Source organism: Ciconia boyciana, chromosome 2, assembly GCF_034638445.1.
Source record: "Ciconia boyciana chromosome 2, ASM3463844v1, whole genome shotgun sequence".
NCBI lineage: Eukaryota > Metazoa > Chordata > Aves > Ciconiiformes > Ciconiidae > Ciconia > Ciconia boyciana.
In genome coordinates, this window is record NC_132935.1 from 77,981,663 (window position 1) to 77,989,775 (window position 8,113).

Below are 8,113 nucleotides of genomic sequence, written 5' to 3' on the forward strand. Positions count from 1 at the left end.
AGTACTTTGAACTTATGGAAGCTTTGTTTCAGATGTCTTTCTCTGCTCTGATGGAAATGGAGCTGGGAGAAAAGCTAAGCAATCTCTTTCTGCTCAGAACTGTAACTCTCTCCCAAAGACAACGATTATCTTTGAGATCTCAAACACAAGGAGCTCTTTAGCCCTGCAATGAATTTCTAAGTCTAAGGTATAAAGACCAGGGGACTGCCAGGAACATGCCATCCTTGCCTCACAGCTCCTGGGGGCGGGGGGGGATGTCAAATAATAATTGATAAGAATGGCTCTTTAAAGATGGACTGGGGTAAAACCATTTCTTTTATAGGACTACACTATCAGACGCCTATGCAAAACACAGGATCTATCATACTTGTTTATGATGCAGTCTTTGTTTCTCTAAATTAATGTTTCACTAGGGCTCTTTTAGATAATGGTAACATGAGCATGGTTTATACAAAAAGAAGCTTGTGTATACAAGCTCTGTTACTATAATGATAGGCTACTTTCAACTAAATATTTTCTTAACGTTGATAAACACATTCTTTCTATTTTATATTCCATTCCAGAAATGAAATTTCATATTGATAAAGCTCCTTTCAATCAAGTATCTCATGAGCAATTTAAAAACATTACTATAAAAATGCCATCTAATTTCAAGTTATAAATTGGAAATCTAGGTTTCATGAAGTAGCAGTTACAATCAATCACACATGGAGAAAATGCATTTTAAAATATTTTTAAAGTGAAACCAATGATCTGTGAAAGGTACAAAATTGACAGTAATGGAGATCCACTACTGTGCCCATTCAGCCTTCCTCTTTTTGTTGAGATTGCAAGGGTGAAAGACTAATGCATTAGGGACAGTAAAAAAGACCAAACTCGTTTCACATAAACTGACAAATTGATTCTGGAAGGAATTATGCTACATCTTGCAAATCTGTCTTCCTTCACCCCCACTTCAGTCTGCTTGCCATATTTACTAGATCACAAATCTGAATTCAGAGTAATCTCATCCAAGCAAGAGCCCCATCTTTTCAATCTCACTGCAGTCCTTTTTTAAGTTTTGGGTTGGTGTTTTGTTTTGAATAAGTACACACTAGGATAACAGTTCCTTGCAAGACATTTTGTAATATGATTTTATACAGCTACAGAAGGTCTGGCAGATGCACTTTTAAATTGCTCCTAATTAATAATCAGCCTTCAAATAACTGTGAATTTTAGCTACTAACAACCTAGTGTGGTGAGTTGACCCTGGCTGGACGCCAGGTGCCCACCAAAGCCGCTCTATCACTCTCCTCCTCAGCTGGGCAGGGGAGAGAAAATATAACGAAAGGCTTGTGGGTCAAAGTAAGAACAGGGGAAGATCACTCACCACTTACCATCACAGGCAAAACAGACTCGACTTGGGGAAATTAGTTTAACTTATTACCAATCAAATCAGAGTAGGATAATGAGAAATAAAACTAAATCTTAAAACATATTCCCCCCACCCGTCTCTTCTTCCCCAGCTCAACTTCACTCCTGACTTTCTCTACCTCCTTCCCCCAAGCAGCACAGGGGGACGGGGAACGGGGGTTGTGGTCAGTTCATCACATGTTGTCTCTGCTGCTCCTTCCTCCTTGGGGGGAGGACTCCTCACACTCTTCCCCTGCTCCAGAGTGGGGTCCCTCCCACAGGAGACAGTCCTCCACGAACTTCTCCAACGTGAGTCCTTCCCACGGGCTACAGTTCTCCATGAACTGCTCCAGCATGGGTCCCTTCCACAGGGCGCAGTCATTCAGGAACAGACTGCTCCAATGTGGGTCTCCCACAAGGTCACAAGTCCTGCCAGCAAACCTGCTCCAGCGTGGGCTCCTCTCTCCATGGGTCCACAGGTCCTGCCAGGAGCCTGCTCCACTGTGGGCTTCTCACAGGATCACAGCCTCCTTTGGGCATCCACCTGCTCCGGTGTGGGGTCCTCCATGGGCTGCAGGTGGATATCTGCTCCACCATGGACCTCCCTGGGACAGCCTGCCTCACCATGGTCTTCACCACGGGCTGCAGGGGAATCTCTGCTCCGGCACCTGGAGCACCTCCTCCCCCTCCTTCTTCACTGACCCTGGTGTCTGCAGGGTTGTTTCTCTCACATATTCTCGCTCCTCTCTTCGGCTTAGGTTGTGCAGGGTTTTTTTCCCCTTCTTAAATATGTTATCACTGAGGCGCTACCACCATCACTGATGGGCTCAGCCTTGGCCAGCGGCCGGTCCGTCTTGGAACCGGCTGGCATTGGCTCTATCAGACATGAGGGAAGCTTCTGGCAGCTTCTCACAGAAGCCACTGCTGTAGCTCCCCCCTGCTACCAAAACCTTGCCACACAAAACAAATACACCTAGACTGGCTTAAATCAGTAATCTAGAAACCACTGAACCTCTATCAAATTTACAAGACTTCATTTTTTCCTTCAACAGCATACCAATATTTTTAAAGATAGTTTACTAAACCTTGACAGAATACACATTTCTAACCATTAAAATAAAGATGCCTCAAAATCCAGAACTGTAATTTAGAAATAGACTGTAAAAATACTTACAGTAAGAAAAGCAGTGATGTTATGGAGCCCTGTAAAATCAAGTATTTTCTTTTACAGAGAGGCATTATTAACTTCAGAAGAATCAATTTTATAAGCAATAGCAAATAGTACACAAAGGGCATTTCTACAGGAGTAAAGGCATGTGAAACAACTAATACTCTAGAAAGATAGTGATCCGCTTGATTTTCTGTGCTTTCCAATACTTTTACTATTATCACAAAAACAAGTTAAAAGAAATTGCTTACCAATCACTTTTCAGTAAGGCAAAATAATCACATCAACACTAGATGAATGTACTAGGTCCCAAACTGCCAGGCATGAAAATAACTGTTTCGCCTAAATCTTACTGCCTGAAAACTCAGCCAGAAAGGCAGGGTAGTAGTAGGTCTTAAATGCCCACTCTGGTGGGAACAGAGTGGGAGCATCAGAACTTGGTGTTTCCAGTCTCACTCTTTTAGTGCGAGATGGAGTTGTTTGCCTAAAGGTTACCAGGTGTGAGCTACTGAGGTTTTCCATCCCTGTACTCTCTAGTACAACAGAAAAACCGGACTTAAATCTTGATATGTTACTTTTGAATGCATGTCAGACCAACTAACCATGTGCTCAGATTATTAAACTTTACCTTTAAACCTTTCCCCTCACAGTATTTTGTTAACTATCAAGTAGTAAAAAAAGGGCATAGTTTTAGAAAGCTGTTTTTCTGATAGTTTTATGACAGACACAGTAAGAGTAATCATAAAAGTAGCTTTTTTCAGATCAGCTAAATATTAGTTTGTTCATTTTATTTTTAAGAGTATTACTTTGCTTGACAGTTGTCACTCCCTGATAGACAAAGCAATTCGTTATTAGAAAGATCACAGCTTACCTGGGAACTTTGAGGTTTCCTCCCATAGCTTTTCTAAAGCCATGGTTTTCTCTGTGGTCTCAATAAATCCCCTTGCAAGTTCTTCTATCTCTTTCATGAAGTCTAGATCAAGTCCTGTAAAGCTCTCTGGACCACTTTGGATGCCGGAAGTACTTTTTCACAGAAAGAAATGGGACAGAGGAGGTAATTACAAACTGCAAGCAAGTAGCTGAAAAATGTGTATATAATCTACAGCAATATTCTGATTTTTTTTTAACTACTATACATTTACACAACTTTTATTTAGTTCAGTTCATTAGTGTGCAAGTTGCAGCACTGAGTCTCAAAGCCTCAGGAAAGAGGGCAATGAAATATTGCTGAGCTGGAGCAGCTCACCTACGCCAGTAACCCAATTCTGGCAGCAGCCAAAGACAGACACATCCAAAGAAGCCTTTGATGTTTCTGAACACACTTAACTTTTCTCCCCTGCTTTATCATGACTCCAGGTGATGGTTCTTTGATGGCCTGCACCCTGAAGTTCAGGCTTTCTTATTGCATCTAAGGCAACATGCTGCAACCAGAACAGGCAAATTGGTCAATGTCACCAGATGAAATATAGGGAAGTCCCTCTTTCTGGGCCATGACGAAAGTTGGTGCTTCCTCTTTAGTTCATTTACTAAGCAACAGAACTATGATAATGATTTCACCACCTTAATAAAAAAGCATGCATACTAACAAACCTATGCCAATTCCAGATGATGTGCTCCTCAAGGTACCCTTCTACTTAAAAAGCGAGAAGAATGGTGTCTCTGGCAACATATTTTTGCCTTATGCTCACTCAACACACAAGAAGTGTCTGTTGTTCAGAAAACCTATACAGTTTGTATTTGGCATATGACAGCTTGTTTTTTCAAATACATGCAACAACCTATAAAAATAGTATCCTATTATCATTACTGGCTTTCCCCTGATCGCAGCTTACAGCTAAACCCCTGGTACATGTTATCTCTATTATCTCTATCATACTACCATCTGGTGGATACTCAATAGCACAATTTTATAACAATACTTTCAAGATTAAATCAGAAGTCAAAGAGTCCTTTAAACATCCCTCTAGAGGACAAAATAACTTAGACTCTCCCAAGGTACCATAAACAATGGAATAACCATATTTAGCTAGGAATAATCATCTTTTACTAGGCAGTTAAATTCTGTTTTATCTTATAGGAAGTTAAAATTATCTTAGGGTGAAATCCTGTGTAGCAAAAATACTGCTATTTTTCATTAGAAGCACAATTAACTGTCACATAAGCCCCACTTACAAAAACATAATAAAGAGTTACATTCCTTTCTTGTCAAACTTGTATGTGAATACTAGTTTTCAGCACAATTCTTACTTATTGGTGAAGAAAAAACTGAGATAGATTCACAAACCAAAGCAAAAAACATCAGCCACTGCTTTCTGATTCTCTCGTTTCTCTTTCTCTCCCTCCCTGATCCTCATTTGTTCAGACACCTGCAGAGCTGACTGCAACTTTAGACTAAGGGATGAAAAGAAAATTTAATCTTAAAGCAATAAAGTTCTTGATTGTTTCAGGGCAGTTTATTTTGATCCCAACTTGGCCTACAGCCAGTAGGATTTTGGAAAACTCTTTCACCAGTCTCAAATTTTAATGGATTAAAGGCAGAACAATTTCTCATCACATTTTTTTTCTTTTAAATGACATTTTAAAAAGCAGGTTTCTGTTGTTCAGAGGGCAGCTTTTAGGGTGATTAATAGCTGCACTTTAGCTACTGCTTTTCAAAACTACCACAAATTCCAATATTACTAATATACCTACTGCCTGAAATTTTAGACAGCTAGAAACACTGGTGTTCGGTAAAGAAGAACAGGAACACTAACTACATACTGAAAACTTTCTAGCACTGTGCTTTTTGAGCATGAACAAGTGGCCAGCACTTGACCAGAATAATAACAACCATATTGGTTAAAACACAAATCCAGTCAGAACTTTAAAAAACCAATACTCTAGCTCAGTTTCCACAGGATTTTCCACAGATTTTTTTTTTTCCAAAGTACTTGCTGAACTTTAAATTGACAACTAAACTCACAAAACAAGGTCACTTAAAATAATCACAAGTAGTCAGAAAAGTGGAGCACAAAAGCAGTATTTCAACCCACGTTGTTTTCCTTCCAAACTAGACGTAAGCCTTGCATCCTCATGTACAAATGTCCCTGGTTTAGAAGCACTGCAAACAATAACGCTCTGGGGAAAAAGGACACTTTTACTCACATGGGAGCATACAGCTGGGCTCAACACTGGCGCCAGGGCTGTTGGTGCTGCTCAGCCTCACTGCCAGCAGCAGGTTGCACAGATGACAGTGATGGGGAAGTTAGTAATTCCCTCTCCTCTACGCCCATCACTGAATGTGCTGCACCTTGGATCTACAAAGCTTGGGTTGATAAAGAGCAGGGGAACAAAAAACCCCTCTCAGAATCTAATTTTACATGCTATAGCCGCCTGTTTGATATATAGCAGAAGCACACCTGATAACACAGGCTGAATTGTGTGAACATTAATCACTTCTGTTAATCCGAATCTCTTGTGAGTAATCCCAGCCCAGAAACCATTCAGCCTCACACTGTACAAGCAGAGCAGCGAGCAGTTCTTGGAGCAGGTAGGTAGCAAATGTAATAGATAAACAGGGTCTGTTTAGCAATAGCTTTTCAAACAAGAGGAAAACTGAACTCCCCTACCCTGTAGTTTGAGCAAGGAAAAATGCTGTCTGCTCTTCATCACTTGGCTTCAAAATGTTTCATTGATAGCTGTAAAGCTTCCTTTGAACTAAGAAGTTGATCAAAAGGCTTTAGGTCATGCTGCCCTAGGCACTGTGCGAGGCAGCAGCAGCAGCCTACTTAGCCCTTTCTGCTCTGCCCTTGCTCGAGCAGGACAAGGTCAGCTGGGCTGTCCCTTCAGTGTCTCCGGGCTTGAGGGCTGGAGAGACAAGCCACTGACCTGCGAGGGGTCCCACAGAATAAAAGAAACATTAAAGAAAATAGCTGGCAGCACTTGGAGCATGGTGGCTCTGAAGAGGTCCAGGGTGAAGTGCAGGGAAAAGCAAGTTGATGGTGAAACTGGAGGGGGAGCTGGGAAACAGTAGGGGTATATAGATATTTAGGGTATGGAAGAAAGACCAAAAATCAGGCATAAGGCCCAGCTATTACAGCAGAGAAGGCAGCAAGTGCAACCTGAAAAACTCATAGAAACACCACACTCCCAAGCACAAGCCTCTCAGCAGGATGAGAGCAGCTGTTCAGGTGTGCTGTTTATGGGGATTTCCAGGGCAGAAGTTATGTCAGCCAGCTGCCACTCGTGCCCCTCTTTTGCCATCATTGCCACAGACCTTCCTCTGGCTACTCTTGGAGCTGAGTGCAACCTCCTTTGGAAGAGGAAAAGGCAACGGGCATGATATTAGTTATCAGGCTCAGTTTTATGAAACAGATTAAAATATTACAGAGGTTCCGTTTGCTGAATATCCATGCTAAGTTTTAAAGGATTTTATATATTTTTAACATGGGAATAGGGGACCATATTTATCTCCTAATAAGAATGCTACGAGATACTGCTAGTTTCTTAATTGAGCACAAGTTACACAAAATTGCAGGAAGATGTCACCATCTTGCCAAAAAGATAAGAAACTAGACTCCAAAACCAGCTGCAGGGACAGTCAAGACAAGCAATTTTCAGACAGTGTGCCAACAAAAATACTTAATTGTTGTACTGCTACTCTCCCAAAGAGCCTTCAATGTGTGCTTTCTGGGGCAGAGGATGACACTAACTTACTTATGTATGTGTAAAGGAAGTCAACAGCAGCAGTTGCTAGGATCAATAAAGATGAGAAGCAAGGGATAACAAAAAGGACAAAAGGAGGGAGCCAGTAATTTGTAGGAGAGGACATAACATAATTAGAACTGGGGTGTTAGGAGAAGGTGTGTCTATATATATAATTTCATTATCATCCATGGTAACTCTTCCCTTAATTGTGCATTTCCAGAAATACTTGCACGAGGACAGAAATCAAACTAAAGACATACATTCATACGAATTTTGACCATGACAAAACACTGCAAAAGAGCAAAAAGACTTTGCATCTCTTTGAGCATGTAAAAGCAATTGGCATTTCCTAAAGTCATGACTCAGAAATGCTAATTCTGTCCAAATTACCCAGTTACTCAGGATGACAATAAGAATGTTTCAGAGTTCATCTGAGATCTCAGCGATGATGTGCAATGCCATTTAGACTGGTGATTTTCATAAGCCTCTCAGCAAACTCTTGTCTCAACCTCACCCCTGTCACGCCATTGAAAATTTCTCTCTAAAATTGCAAAGCCCCAGCTGTGCTGGCTCCTGTTCTGCACCATCTCAGGACAGCCTGGAGACATGACATCTCCATCAACACCAATACAGATGCTAGACAATAGCTTACTGTGTGTCTGTCACAGAAAATAAATATCTTCCCCCTCCATGTTGCATACCATTGTAACCCTTCTAAAATGCAATGGACCAAAAAATATAAAGAACCAAAAAAGTGTTGTTGTTAATTGGCTATAAAATGGAGAAAACTCACGTTTAAAATTCCTTTTCTCCCCAACTCTCTGACAATCTATAAGCAAGATCACAAAAATTGCTTAGGTTTCTGTT